Raw genomic sequence first — 15725 nt, forward strand, 5'->3', positions numbered from 1 at the left:
GGAGACGTTTAAGAACTGTTGGAGGGGAAGCTAGGTGACTCAGTGGATAGAGCACCAGCCTTGAATTCAGGAGGACCCGAGTTCAAATCTGGTCTCAGACACTTAACACTTCCTAGCTGTGTGACCCTGGGCAAGTCACTTAACCCCAGCCTCAAAAAAAAAAATAAATAAATAAATAAAATTAAAAAAAAAAACTGATGGAGAGTAAAATAGGAGAACATTTTTGCGCAGTGATACATAATATCACAGAACAACCTTTAAAGTCACAGAATTTGAGATGTTCAATAGGCAGTTGGAGATAAAAGCCTAAAAGTTAGGGAACAGGTTAGGGCTGAATAAGTAGATTTATAATTGAATGCATGGGAGCTGATGAGATCACCAAGTGAAATAGTATAGAGGGAGAAGAAAATAGGGTCCAAGATTGAGTTCTGTGTGATGCTTGTGGTGACTATCAAAATGCGTCAAAGGAGACGGAGAAAGGCGTAGGCAGGAGAGCCGAAGGATAGCAGTGTCATGGAAACCTAGAGAGAATCAGTCAGTTAATAAACACTGAGTGCCTGCTATGTGCTGGGGATTCAAAAAGAGGCAAAAGGCGTTCCTGCCTCAAGGAGACATGATGCAAACAAATGCATACAAAGTAAGCTAGTGCAGAATAAATAGGAAATAAAAGAAGAAAAGCACTGAAATTGGGGAAAGCACCTGACAGAAAGTGGAATGTTATCTGCATTGGAAAGGGGGCCAGAAAGGTCAATGGTTGGAGAGGAAGTGTTCCAGACACGGGGGACATTCAGAGAAAATTATTGGACACACGAGATAGAGCCTTGCACGTAGAACACCCCAGAAGCTAACGTCGTTAGATTGAGGAATATGTGTTCTAGAGAGCGGTGTGAGAGAGGCAGGAGGGGTTCGGTTATGACGGGATTCACTGCCAAATGGAGCAGTTTGCCTTTACTCCGAAGGCAATGTTAAGGCGCTGGCATTTCACAGAGAAGAGGGTGAGGGGATCAGAGGTTACAGAACGGGTCCAAAGGATGCAGAGTGAGAAAAATGAGAAGAAAGGTCTGGTTTTTCCCATGCAGCTTCTCGAACACTCTGGAAGCCATCCACAGCCCCCGTAGCGTTCCTGGTTGAGAACCGTAGCGCCGAAGGTCCTTCCCCTCCAGGACTCCGTAGTGAGGGAAGGACACGAGGGAAGGAAAGATGCTCCCTTGAGCTGGTGCAGGATGGTCCCCAAGGGAACTAGGAGCGGACAGGAGAACACAGGGACAATATGAGTGCAGAGAAAGGAATAGAATGGGGGCTCTCCCTGAAAAACCTTAGAGACTATTTGCATTAATCCCTGCTGGGAGAGGAAGGGAGCGGGAGCCGAAGATCAGCTCTCAGGGGCCGCGTGGAGACACTGGCTGAACACGGCCGGAGGTGAATGAATCAGAGAGGCTGGATAGGAGTGGGGAGGGAGTAGGGAGAAGCTGGACTTGGCTACGGGGACTCAACAGGAAGAAACGCTTCCTGTCCACCCCAGGGCTAGAGCCAGTGCGACTTTACAGTTGTAGAAAGTTAGCCCTAAGCGGGGCAGCGACCCGGCCGGCATCGGGCGGGTGTGAGAGGCGACAGGGCCCGGGCTCCCGGTTTTGAGGCAGCTCTCTGTGCACTGGGTCACATGCCCTCTGGGCTGTGACTCAAAGACCTCTCGCATCCCAGCTCTCTCCTGCTGCAAGAAATGATAAAGCTGAAAGGCTCCAGGTAACGTGAGGTTTAATTGTACAGCTCTGGCTTCCCCCCCCGCCCTTGTCCTCTTCTAGTCTGGAGTTTGGGGAACTTGGTCAGGTTTTTGCCCGCCTCCCTTCTATCATGAGCAGGGCACACGCATTCATGCTTGCACACGTGGACACCTCCATCGGGGCCGAGGCGCATCTCGCGCTCTTCATCTTGGGGCTGAGCCAGCTTTCTGGAGTCGCCCCCTAGGCCCCACCGCTCTGCAGAGAAGAGCTCGGCCCCGCCCCTCTGCAGAGCTCGGCTCCGGCCCCGCCCTTCTGCGGAGCCGGGCTTGGGTTCCACCCCTCTGCAGAGGCCTGTGCAGTCCCCGCCCCTCTGCAGAGCCCTCTTCAGGCCCGCCCCCTGCAGAGCCCTCTTCAGGCTCCGCCCCCTGCAGAGCCCTCTTCAGGCTCCGCCCCCTGCAGAACCCGGCTCTTCAGGCCCCGCCCCTCTGCAGAGCTCTACGCAGGGTCCTCCCTCTACTGGCTCCGCCCTTTTGCGGTAGAACCCGGGGCGGAGCTCCCCAGCCCTCACTGCGGTCTTTCTTTCCAGTGGCCTCGGCCGGTGAGGTCATGTCTTTTCGAGCTCCGCCACACGTGGGGGTAAGTGATGGCTCCTTACGGGGAGCCAGAAGCGTGCCTTCGGCTAAAGGGAGAAAAGACTGGGGCAGAGGAGGAGGAGGCAGCGGGGGAAGTAAGGGGTGCCCTTCTTCATGCGGGACCAGGGGGTGGGGGCTTGTTCCCATCGCCCGCATATCACCCCCGGTTTTACAGAAAGCAGAGAAATGCCCGCTGCTATTAAGCGCTAACGGGCAGGGTGGAAACCAGCCCTGATTCTGGGGAGCTCCCCACCCCGAATGTTACAGTGTCGCAGCCTTCCGAGCTCTTACATTCGGCCCACGTGTTGAGTCTGATGCTGCCGCCTCCCCATCCCCCTCCTATTTCCCATTACTGCTTTTGGGGGGCGTATTAGCAGTTTTCTGTGTGTCATCCCTCCTGAAAGATGAAAGGACCGTAAGGGTAAAAATTTGCGTTTTCTGAACTGTCTTAACTAGCCATTAAAACTAGTGCTTTTCTTAGTGGGAGCTTAATGCTGGTGTAAACTTCATTTTTAGGTCCTTACAAATCAGATCCTCAGGTGTCTGAGGCCCCCTCATTTCCTGTGCAAATGACTGGCTTTAAAAGAAGCCCGAGTTAGTTAAGTGAAGTAAAGTGGGGGGGGGGGAGGAGGAGGAATTTAAAGTCAGTCAATTACATGTTTTTAGAATTTGGACAATGCTAGTCATCTTCTCCAGGAGTCTCTCCCCTCATACCACCCTGAAATCACAGATCTGTGTATCTCTTTTAAAAAAAAAAAAAAAAATCAAATGTGCAATTGGGAAAGGAGTGGGTATTCAATTTTTGAGTAACTAGTCTCCTTGACTAAAATTGTGCTTTCACAGTGGTATTCAGGAGTACTGATTTATTTCTTAGGTCTACAAGCCCTCTTGGTCATTTTTCACAGAGACCCTGAAAAACAGCTTTTGTATGTTTCCCCTTACTTAAAAATTTTTAGATCGAGTCTGATCTGGAGTATTCTTCATTATAAAAGAAGCACTTGAGGGTTATCCTTAGTCCTTTGGGCAAGTGTCCCAGGCAGCATGCAGCCCCCTGGGGGTCTCTTTCTGCCCTCTGTGGCTCAAGAGCCCTGATTAGTGTGGGATCCTCCTTTGCCCGCCTCAGTGCCAGCAGTAAGGCAGCTTCCCAGTTGGTCTGTATCTGGGTTAGTGTTACACTGCTGGGAGAGCAGCAGCCCAGGGCTAGGTGGTACACTGGAGCTGGTTCATGCCATGCTAATTTGAACAACCTCACCAGTCTGCCATCACATTGCCTTCATTGCTCAGTGGCAAGCGTAGATCAGCAAGGACATTGATTTTGGAGGGAGCATCAAGCCAGAACCCATTCCCCATGCGTCAGCCGAGGATTTTAGGAATTAGATCTAGAATGGAGTTAGTAGTGATTGAATCCATCCAGAAGACTTAGGTTAAAGTCTCAGCCACTTAACCTATGTGAGGGGAAATCAGAACACCTGAATCCAAATTAACCATTTCTTTTCCTTTGTTCTTAGGGTGAAACCAGCTGGTGGCCCCCATAAGAAGTATGAGATCATTCATGACAAGGAATTTCAGGTAAATATCCCTTCCTGGGTATAGGAATGGGTATCGGAGTAATTTTCCCAGATAAATATTACTTGCCTTCCATTTTTAAAGACTAGCCTTCTGAAGGAAACCTGACACAGGTAAGAATACTCAAATCTCAGCTTCTTAGGCTTTACCCAGTTTCTGTCAGCTGTCCAGGCCACCACCATGCCTGTGACGGTGTTACACTTCTGGGAGAGAAATGCACTGTCGTCACCAAGGTCTTGTCACATGGCACTGTTTTAGTGCCAAGGCTGACTGCCTTAGATAGTGCTTTGCACCACTGAGAGTGGATTAACTTCCTATATGAAGTTAGTCCTAGTCTAGGTGCACACATGTCTATTTGTTTTCTCCACCTCTTGGTGTTCTGTATCCCTGTCCCCTAACATTATAAACTGAATGGTTTAGACTGGATGACCTCTAGGGTCCCTCCCAGCTCTAAATCTGTGATCCTTATCATCCAGTCACCCTCTTCTTTGCTACCAGGATCAGCACCTGGATCTGGACTTCAGGTGACTTGTGATACTGCTCCTGGGTGGTGACTAAGGTAGGTACTTTACATTATTCCATAACCCCAGCAAGGAGGTGGGACTAAGGTCCTCAGGCATAAAAAGGATACCTTTACATGAAAGTAAACCTTTCTGGAATTCAGCCAAAGCAGTTTTTTTTTTTTTTTTTTTTTTTTTAATATCTCCATAAGAGAAATGAATTGAGCATACAGCTGCTGCTTAGGGAAAAAAAAAAAAGGTAGGAAACCAACAAATTAAAAATTCCCCAGGTAAACACTCAAATCTTTAGAGTAAAAGACAAGATAAAATTGAAAACAAAATAATGTGTTTTCAAAAAGTAACTTCTTTTAGTCCCATTTGGTCCTGGATAAGGTTTGCTTTGAATTTGTTGACCCTTTGAAATCGATGGTATTGTAGAAAAATTCTTTTTAAAAGTTCTATTTAAATAGAATTTGTTTTCTTTGTCATACCATCAATTTTCTTTTATGCACTTGAATACCTTTCGTTATACTCCTAAAGGGAATACAAAATGATACCAAAAGGGTTAGGAACCCTTGGTTTGTTCTCCTTGTGCTGACCATGTCTGGCACAGAGTAGCCACTGAATTCAAAGGCTTGCTGGCTTGAATTTGAACTGTCATGTCTTGCTAAGTTGCCCAAGTCAAATTTATCTGCTTTGTTTTCTACAGCTTACAAAGAGATCAGAAGCACAGAAGGCTTTGGTCCTAGAGGAAGAACAGTGATGAAAAACCCAAGAATCTGCCCCTCCGTGAAACTTCTGAGTGGCAGAGTGATTTGAAATGGGTATAAGGTGGAACTTCCAGCACTGAGAAGAACTGATTGCTGGATGAAGAATAATTACTAGTTCAAGTTGGGTTCCCAGTTCTGTATATAATCATTCCCTGAGGGGTTTGGGTGGCTTAATCATGCAAATTAAAAGGATCTAATAGGATTTGCTACTTGATAAGTGAAAGTAATTACTCATCTACCAGTTGACTTGTTTATTGTGATTTTAAACAAAAATTCCCTTTCTGATATGAGCAACTGAAATGTAAATGTTAAATAAAGCTTTGTATAAAACTCTTTGTTTTGTGGTTTTGGGTGATTTGTAATATGGGTAGAAACTATAAAGACAATAAACAACATAACTGTAGTCCTCCTTTCCAAGCCTGAATTCTGTTCATTTTATTTCACTTCACTCCAGAGCAATGAGTTTTCTTTAGAATATCCAGGCCTTGAGTTAAAAACCCAAAGGAGAAGGCTTTTGTATCCAATTGTGTACCAAAAAATATGGCCAAATGTCTGAGGATTTCTATGAAGGAAAACAACCTCCTAAGAGCAACTAATTAAGGGTTTGAAGGGGAGATAATGATTTCTGAGTTTTGTATAATTAGCAGCTCCAGTTAGTCATTTGCCAGTATTATCTAAGAAAGTAAATTGATGAGTTCACAAATAAACTAGCCTGGGCAGAATCTTAAACTGGTGATAATATTTCTCTCCTGACCCCCTCCCTCTTCCTAATTATTTTGAAGTTTTATACCGGTTTGTCCAATAATTTAGTAATCCATTATGAGTTAACTAGCTTGGCCCATTAAAGACGCCCTTTTCTTTGAGAGTGCTAAGTGCTAAACAGTAGGTATATAAACAGAAAAAAATAAGACCCTATCTTATCTGTGCTCTGAAAAGGAATGCTACTTTTGTTTCCTAAGTAGTTTGCTAGCATGTGGCAAAGAAGTGGGAACTTTTTAGGAGGGTGGCTAGTGGCCAGTTCATTGCATCTGGGAAATAATTTGCTGGATGATTGTTTCTTCTATCTAATACATTCTGTTCAGTAGCAAGTCTTTCAGCATGGAAATAACAAATATGCCCTAGTTTCCTTTTTTCAAGGTTGCATGTTCCACTGGCAGTCCTGATAAGGGTGAGTTGAAGCTGGCTTATTCTCCCCTGTGCTGCTTCTTTGGCTCCCTAATCTAGGAAAAAAGACAAACTGTCATTTAAAGCTCTTGACAGCCAGACTAGTGTCTACTTTTCGGGCTTTATTGCACGAGCCTGCATCCATGTTGGCTAAACCAGCCTTCTTTGCTGTTCTTTTGGAACAATTCTATCTCCTGGTTACATCTGGAGGGGACACCTTGGAACTCCTATTTTTAAAACTCATTTACAGTGTTACTTGTTGCAAAACCTTTCCTGACAACCACTGTAAGATGGAGTCAGGGGGATATGAGTTCAAATCTAGCCTCAGACACTGGCTAGTGGTGAGCCTGGGTGGGTCATGTAATCTCTACCTACCTCAGTTTCCTTATCTGCAAAATGGGGACAATAATGACACACAATTTAAGAGTTGTGAAAATAAAATGAGATATTTGTAAATGACATTGTAGTGACTGCCACCTCCTAGGCACTTAATAAATGTTTCCTTCTCCCTGTATATTCCCACAAAGATCAAACCCACCCATGTCTGCCACTCCTATGTTTACAAGAGGTACATTCAACAGGCTGATGCTTTTCTAGATTTGACATTGTCAGGGAATCATTTCAACATTCAGACTAATTCTATCTTATTTTATAAAATGTAATTGCAGAAAGTCATTAATATATTTTCCCCCTATGTCAAATGTCAGAGTTCTGTTGTATAATATTATAAAACATTAAATATTTATGTCTTAATTCTTTGGAGGAGAAAAAAGTCCCTTGCCATACATCCCTTCTGCCAGACTAGCATTTCATGAAGCATTTACTATATAGTAGGTACTGTGCTATTCACAAGATTACAAATGCAAGCAAAAAAAAATAACCTTACCCCCACAATTGATATTTTAATTATGGAAGACAAAAGATAAGAAGGAGCAAGACTGAGAGAAATGCACAGCTTTACCTGAGTCCTTCCCAAAAATCTTCCACTCCACTCCATCCCAAGAAATTCACCAGTGAGAATGGGAAAAGGATTGTGCTGATGGAGGGTTATTTTAGGGGGGAGAAGCCCCATAAAACTGAGGGAAATTTCAGTCCATCTTCTCTCCGGCGCATGTTTCCTTCCTTAAAGAACCTTGAAGAAGGCCTTAAATGATTTTGATTAATAGATTTGGTTCCTCCTAGGACTGTCTTCTGCCTGTGTCCAAGGACAGAGATAAGGAGATAAGGCTCTCGCGTTCATCTCTTCTTTTTGTTTCCTTGTGAGTGATAATTCCTTTCCCTATATTTCCATCTGCATTTTTGCCTTCTCACTGACTATCTCTGTACCCTGCTTTAGGACATCCACTGTTATCTCATGGCATTTTAATATGCAATGACTTTGCTTGTGGGATGTTCCCTGGGCATATAGCCTAGGCCTATATAGTCTTGGTGAAACTTCTTATTTTAGAGAATGGCCCATTCAAGCACAGGTCAAGAATACATATCACTCTTGCATATATCACTCACACCTCTTTTTGGGATAAGATCTCCAAAACTGAGGGTTCAATGCAATTGAACATGTATCATTTCCTATGTGCCAGGCTCTAAGAATAGAAAGAAAAATGGAAACTGTCTCCCCCTGTCCTCAGGCAGCTTATTAACATTCCCCTAGTGGGATAGGGGAATGAATGGGTATATAACATATAAACAAGTGATTTAAAATACAAGTAATTTCAGAGACCAGGTTACACTAACAACTTGGGGGAAGATAATGGCTCTCATATGGTATTTGGATTGAGGACATAAAATGATAATAGGGACTCCAAGATAGGGAGGCAAAGGAGAGCATTCTAAACAGAGGGGACAGAGTGTTTTGTACAGAGAATACTAAGTATCCTTGTTTAACTGGAACCGTAGAGATTCTCAAGGGAAGTAAAATAAAATCTCCCTGGAGAGGTCAAAGCCAGATTGTGAATAGCTTTACATTTTAAACAGGAATTTATGTTTTATATTGGAAGTCATAGAGAATCATGAAGCTGAGAGAATGATTATTTCTCTTATATGAATTATTGAATTAGGACTGGATTTTTTAATTTTGTAAAATTTATTTTATTTTTAAAAATAGAATAAGAAAAAGGCAAAAGAAAGAAGAAATACAAAACTAAATAAAAGAGAACTGCTCTTTGCTGTGCCCAGCAGAACATCAGGGAGAATTCAAAATATATAACAACAAATTACCAGTTCAAGAAAAAAAAAAAAAAAAAAAAAAAAAATATATATATATATATATATATAAGAAATTATATTCGTTGAGTGTCCATCTTTTCTTTACTTCCTTGTAAATTGTTCTTTTGTTCTCTGCTGCTCACTTTTTTTTATTTTATTCCTTTCCCCCCCTTTCATTCCCCCCTCAAACAGGCTATAGTTAAGAAAGGATATATTTATGTAGATATATATGTAGATATATAACACATACACTACCACTCCCAACACACACATATCTTTTCTTTTTTTAAAAAGCTTTTTATTTTCAAAACATATGCACAGATAATTTTTCAACATTGGCCCTTGAATAGCCTTGTGTTTTAGATTTTCCCCTTCTTCCCTCACCCCCTCTCTTAGACGGCAAACAATCCAATATATGTTGTACATGTTAAAATATATGTTAAATCCAATATGTGTAAACATATTTATACAATTTTCTTGCTGCACAAGAAAAATCAGATCAAAAGGGAAAGAAAATGGGTAAGAAAACAAAATGCAAGCATATAACATCAAAAAGAATGAGAATGCTGTGTTGTGACCCACACTTAGTTCCTACAGTCCTCTCTTTGGGTGTAGATGGCTCTCTTTATCACAAGTTCATTAGAACTGACATCAATCATCTCATTGTTGGAAAGAATCAGAATTGATTATCATATAATATTGATGTTGCTATATACAATGATCTCCTGTTCTTGATCATTTCACTTTGTATTAGTTCATGTAAATCTCCCCAGGTCTCTCTAAAATCATCCTGCTGGTCATTTTTTACAGAACAATAATATTCCATAATATTCATATACCACAATTTATTCATCCATTCTCCAATTGATGGGCATCCACTCAGTTTCCAGTTTCTTGCCACTATAAAAAGGGTTGCCACAAACATTTTTGCACAACACATATCTTTTTATCCCTGCTGACTCTTTGCATTAATTCTGTTCTTTAACTTTTTTAGCTATTACTTAATCCCCCTACCTATGGATCTCTCCCTTCACTCTTTACTTCCCTATCTGCTCATCCCTTTCCATTATTTATAGATTATACCCTTCATGGTATATATGTAGTGTTGCCTATTTAACCCATTCCTGATATGAGTAGATTTTCAGAACCATGAGCCCTCCTCCTGCCTCTAAGTGCCTCTATGTCTATTATTCCTCTGCACCTCATTTATATAACATAATTACTATTTTACCTTAGCTCTGTCCCAATCATTCTTTTGAACTACCTTATTGTTGATGTCAATCTTAAACATATGGTATATATTACCCATGTTAAAAACAAACAAACAAAAAAAAGAAATAATTTATCCATGTTGACCATACTGAAATTGATCTTTGATATTGACTCTTATGTTAAATTTTCTATTAAGTTTGAATTTGATAGAAAGAACTGAAAATATGCAAACAATTGTTGAACATCCATTCTTCTCATTCAATATTATAGATAATTTTGTTGGATGTGAAGTTTTTGGCCTAGTTCTTTTGATTGTCAGTAGATATGATTTCAGGATTTTTTATTTTGGCTGCTACTAAGTTATGTACATTTCTAATTATAGCTCCAATATATTTGAATTGTCTTTTTTTTTTCCTCTTGTTTCTTGCAAGATTTTCTGTTTGATCTGGGGGTTTCAAAATTTAGCAGTAATATTCCTATGTGCTTTTCACAAAGGATCTCATTGAGGTAGTAATCAGTGGATATTTTCTATTTCTACTTTCCCTACATGTTCTATCACTCCAAGACTATTTCTTGGATTATTTCTTGCATTATTGTGTCAAGGTTCTTTTTTTTTTTTTTGGTCACAAATTTTAGGTAGTTCAATTATTCTTAGATTTTTCTCTTCTTGATTTGTTTTGCAGAGCTGTCATTTTTCTTATGTTTCACATTCTGCTCTATTTTTTCAGTCTTTAGAATCTGTTTTATTACTTCTTGGTCTCTCATAGCTTCCAGATCCTGAAGTACATGCTTTTCCATCATAGGTGGAAGATTTCACTCTTCCTCCTCTGCTCCTGCCCCCAACTAGAGAACTTTACAAAGAATTTGATCTAAGGTGAAATCTAGCCCATTGTGTTTTACTTAGCCAGGTGTGAATAGAGGTAGACTAGGTAGATTACCTAGGTGGGGATAGTTTCGGTAAAAGACTTGTCCAAGACTGAGTCATGTCCCTCAGTCTCTCTCATTATAATATTCACTCTTCTCATTTTTAACCAATTGGACTTGATTGGTTCAGGAACACCCACTTTTCCAAGGATGTATAAGCTCTTGAGTAGGTTCCATGAGTCTTAAGCATTCAAGAGCACCACTGACTCCTTTTATTAATTATCAGCTAACATGATTAATAAAACAATTAATTAGACAGAATTATACATCACAAAATTTTTTTGATTCAATGACACTGCCTTCCTATCTATTCCACAAAGAAGACACTCACCTCTGGAGATTCTCTTTTCTCTAGCCATCATCCCTCAAGCCTGGAAGACTTTCCCTCCTCAACTCTACCTTGATTTCCTTGGCTCTAAGTCCCAGCTAAAATTGTACCTTCTACAGATAGCTTTTCCCGACCTCTCTTAATTCTAGTATTTCTCCATTGTTAATTATGTCCTATTGATCCTGTATATAGCTCATTTGTTTCCACATCAGATTGTGCGCTCCTGCAAGGCTGTCTTTGGCCTCTTTTTACATCCTCAGTGCTTAGCCTAGGGACTGGCATATAGTAGGTGCTTAATTAATGTTTATTGCTTCGTTGATTTTTGTCTTTCTTTGTATCCACACTATTTATCATAGTACTTGGCATCTTGAACACTTAATCTGTTAAGTGGTTGTTAATTGTAAGGAGTGAGGTATACTTTATACAATAAATAACTTAGAATGAAGAGTGGGCTAAGAGGAGCAGGAAGATAATGAATTTCTCTAATCTAGGGGTCAAGTCTGTTAAGAATATTAAATAAGTTGTAATTTTAAAATGTAAAAGCCTTTCTCACCTGACAATAAAAAATTTGCCTATTCTTGCATGACAGATACAATTTTAAAAGACTGATGATGAAATATGCTATCCATCTTATTGCAAAGACATGATAGACTCAGGATGCAAAATGAGACATTCGTTTTCAGACAAAGCCAATGTATAAATTGTCTTTGCTTTTTAATATGTGCTTTGCATATGAATTTGTTACAAGGTTGTTCTTGTTTTTTCCAGTTTTTTAGGAAGGTCAGTATTAGGGTAGGAGAGGATTGCCAAAAAAAAAAAAAGGGAAAAAAAGAAAATAGCAACATTTAAGTCACTAGAAATTTGTATGTTGAAAGATATACTCTTTATATGATTTACCACTTTTTCCCATTATCAAGGAATCCCAGGAAATTTGTTGCTATTGTTTGCCTATCATTTTTGAAGAAGATCAATGATATCATTGGATGATGTCTTGACTCATTTGTGAACTGGATTTAAGAGAGGCAGAGTTACACAAAGTCATCAGCCTCACTTTTCCAGGGTCATCAAAGTCCAGTGGCAAGACTAAAGTCAAGATGACTGTTGATGGCCTGGGACTGATGGATGACCTTGGCATCTACAATATTTTTGATGTCTGACCAAGTTCTAATAGATCAACAATATCTGCTTCATAGCCTTTGGGAAAAAATTGTCTTCCTCTGTCTATCTGATGGGGAGAACTTTTCCTCAGTGAATGAAAAAAAATATTAAGTCTGTGTAAAGTACTATGCTAAACAATAGAGATACAAATAAATAAACAAAGATGGTCCCAACCCTACTCTAAAGAGGGAAACAAAATATAAAGGAGATTTTGAATGCAAGTCAAAAGCAAAAGTTCTGTGGATCTTAGGACACAATGGCCAACTTCATGATAATGGCCATTTCTACTGATAAAAAATGGTTTCAGTGTTCATGCTGATGTAATAGTGCCAAGAACTTTGGTGAAGAGAAATTAACTGTAGCTGCTGAGGAATCAGTCTGCAGTAGAAATTCTGTTTGATCTGTTGATAATGGTGTGATTCCCGCACTGCCTCTGATGTCTTCCTCTCTCGTTCTTTAATAGGCTGGATTGCCTACTGGCAGGAAGAGGTATTCTTTCTAATCGCATCTCTCTCTCACTCTCATTCATCCTACTTTTACAAATCTCTGTTTCTTTCCACAGAAACAAATTAAATTATTATTTAAAGATAAAAAGAACTTTAAAAGAAGAGTAGGGCACTTTTGTGGTGACATTAATTTTGTTCTGCCTAACCTGGGGTTTGTGAATAATCTTTTTTGTTTTGTTTTGTTTTGATTCTATTCAGATCATGAGTAGTTTGAATTCAGAACAGTCAATTCCTGCGATATGACTTCACACTATGCTAGGGAACATTCAATCCCACAGGTTGGTAAGAACTCTTTCCAAGGAAAGGAAATAAGGGAATATTGGACATTTAAAAGGGCTCCATAATCATATTTGTGAGGCAGCATATCTAATTCAGTAGGGCTGATCTTAAAACATCTTTGGGACCTAAAAGATTCCTCAACTGTTACAGCTTTCTTATCCTGAGAAATGGCCCCCTTCTCCCACTGGTGAGTTCCTCTCAAAACTTCTATTGTGAGAAGGGGCCAGGTCATGCATTCTTCATTTCTTGCCTGATTCTGATTCTCTGGACTTCATTCACCCTTCTAAAGAAGTATTAAGGAAGAGAGAGACAGCATGACCTATTGGATAGAGAAATGTTCTCAAAGCCTGGGAAATATGAATGCATATCCTACTTCTCACACAAAATGTTATTGTCAACCATCTTGGGCAAGTCATTTAACCACCTAGTACAATTCTCTAAGTCTCAGCAAAGGTGCTGGCTTGCATTGGTTGGGGTTTGCTCACCTGCTAGTTCCCACGCCAGTGAATTCACAGGTCCAGTCCCCATTCCTTGTTGATGCGGTGCTGGATAAAAATATCCATTCTTTCATTTTTGAAATACCATTTTCCATTCTTTCTCTGTATCTATATATTATTTCACTAATGGACCATTGTAATAATGTCCTCATTGATCTCTCTGCTACCAGTTTTCTCCTCTTCTCCCTTTATTCAATCCATTTTGCTTAAAACCAACCATAGATTAACCTACCCAAAATAAAATAATATCACATTTCCATAGGATATGAATCTCCATTCCATAACCTGACCCTAACTTACCTTTCTAGCCCAGTCTTCCATGATTTCCCTAGAAAGAGCCCCCACTGATACTATACTGGCCCAGATACATTTTAGCCATTCCCTGCTCGCTGAAATGCCTAAGACCTGTCATACCTGTAATTTTCAGCTTTCTACCTAGTCACATGCTAGGTAGACCATTATTTCCAGGCCATTCCAGCTACTCTGCACATGTATTCATTCTCTTTCTTGTTATCTACACTACAGCTTCTTAAATTGTAGGTTTCAAACCCATATGGGGGCAGCAAAATGATGATTTTCAGTAAATGTTTTGTATACTTAATTTGTATACCTATATATCTGGGGTTGAGTCAAAATTTCTCTAGCAAAAAGGGGTCCCAAGTGGAAAAAGTGTAAGAAGTCCTGATCTACATCACAGGCCTCTGTCATCTTATGCTAGTACATGATGGGCTTCAAATGATAAAAACTCAAAAATCATTAAATTTCCAAACATTTCCATTTACTAACATCCAATGAAGCTGTCAAAAGTTGAACTGAAATCTAGAATGAACTTTGAGGAAGGGGGAAAAAATTTGGTCATTTTTCTTTGGTGTTCATATTAGTCGTTAAACTCTAATTTGAGACATTTGTGTATATGTATTTTTGATACCTGTATCTAGAAATATCACTAATAAAAACCTGTGGAATTTACTTCTAAAAGTCATGATAAAAATTTTTTTCCTTATGGTCATGGCAGAGAAAAATGGTCATCAGAATTTTAAAAAGGTTAGTTTCAGGGCAAGTACATGGTTCAGTAAATAGAGGACTAGCCCTGGAATCATAGAAGACGTAAGTTCAAAATATGACCTCAAACTTATTAGCTGTGTGACTGGGCAAATCACTTAACCCCATTTGTTTCCCCTAACCCCAAATGCATAAAATGTTTAGTTTCTAAATGTGACAAACTTGATTTATGGTGAATAATACCTTTTTTTTTTTTTTTAAAGCAATGCAGCAGTGCCTGGAAAATAGCTATACTAGCGAAGATCTTCTTTCAGTCATCTCCCAATTTCCTCCAGCTCCCTATCCTTCCTAAATCTTTTGTGATGTCAGTAATAGGGAAAAAAGGGAAAAGAAGGAGAAAAGGGAAGAACTGTACTTAGCACAGTTACTGATATGTATTAAATAATATATAACTTCTTTGTTATTATCCCTACTTTCCAAATTAATTTTGTTTTTGTTCTATATGATACAATAAAATCTCTTGGCAGTTTCATGTAACACTAAATTTGTAATTTAATATAGGCAAAATCATTTTTTTTCTTATTGTGTTGCTGTTACCCAACCATGAACAATAAATACCTTTCCCATTATTTGTCTTCTCAATATAAAGAGTGTTTTGCAATTCCATGGGTGTGTCTTGGTAGTTAAACTCTTAAATATTAATTTTATAATTACTTTGAATGGAAGTTCTTCTTTTGTTGGCTCCATTAGCAAAATAAAAGAAAGCAGAAGATTTTGTGCTTAGTGAATTTATTATCTTGATAAATTTTTCATTGAATTTCTGAGATTCTCTAAGTAAATCATTATATTATATGCAAATACAAATAATTTTGTCTCCTCTTTGCCTATGTTTATTCCTTCAAATTCTTTTTCTTGTCATTACTATAGCTAGTGTGGCTATCACAATCAATAACGGTGGCATCAATAGACATCCTCACTTCACTCTTATTAGGGAAGCTTAATATTTTTTCCATAGAGATAAGGGTAGTTCTTCATTTTAGATTATACTTATCATCTTAAGAAAAGATCATGATCCCTGTGTTTTTTAGTATTGTTAAGATAAATGGATGCTATATTTTGTCAGGTTTTTTTAAGTGCACGATTGATGCAATCATGAAAATTGGGATAGGAATAGTAATTGTACCTATGATTCTTAGATGAAGAGATCTTCTAAATGGGATAACTTCCTTTATTAAAACAAGTATGCCTTTTTTCTAAAACT

At 39.4% G+C, this 15725-nt stretch overlaps 1 long non-coding RNA gene and 1 other non-coding gene across 2 annotated transcripts; both read left to right on the plus strand.

The window, feature by feature from the left end:
- Window positions 1-2262: 2262 nt before the first annotated feature.
- On the plus strand, window positions 2263-5522 carry LOC141556764 (uncharacterized). Its single transcript, XR_012486634.1, has 4 exons — window positions 2263-2357; window positions 3862-3922; window positions 4418-4478; window positions 5129-5522. It is a non-coding gene; the product is annotated as an uncharacterized LOC141556764 (long non-coding RNA).
- Window positions 4068-4269, plus strand: LOC141559232 (small nucleolar RNA SNORA74). The gene has a single exon (XR_012487297.1). It is a non-coding gene; the product is annotated as a small nucleolar RNA SNORA74 (small nucleolar RNA).
- Window positions 5523-15725: the final 10203 nt, after the last annotated feature.

The sequence above is a fragment of the Sminthopsis crassicaudata genome, chromosome 2, assembly GCF_048593235.1.
Source record: "Sminthopsis crassicaudata isolate SCR6 chromosome 2, ASM4859323v1, whole genome shotgun sequence".
Classification (NCBI taxonomy): Eukaryota; Metazoa; Chordata; class Mammalia; order Dasyuromorphia; family Dasyuridae; genus Sminthopsis; species Sminthopsis crassicaudata.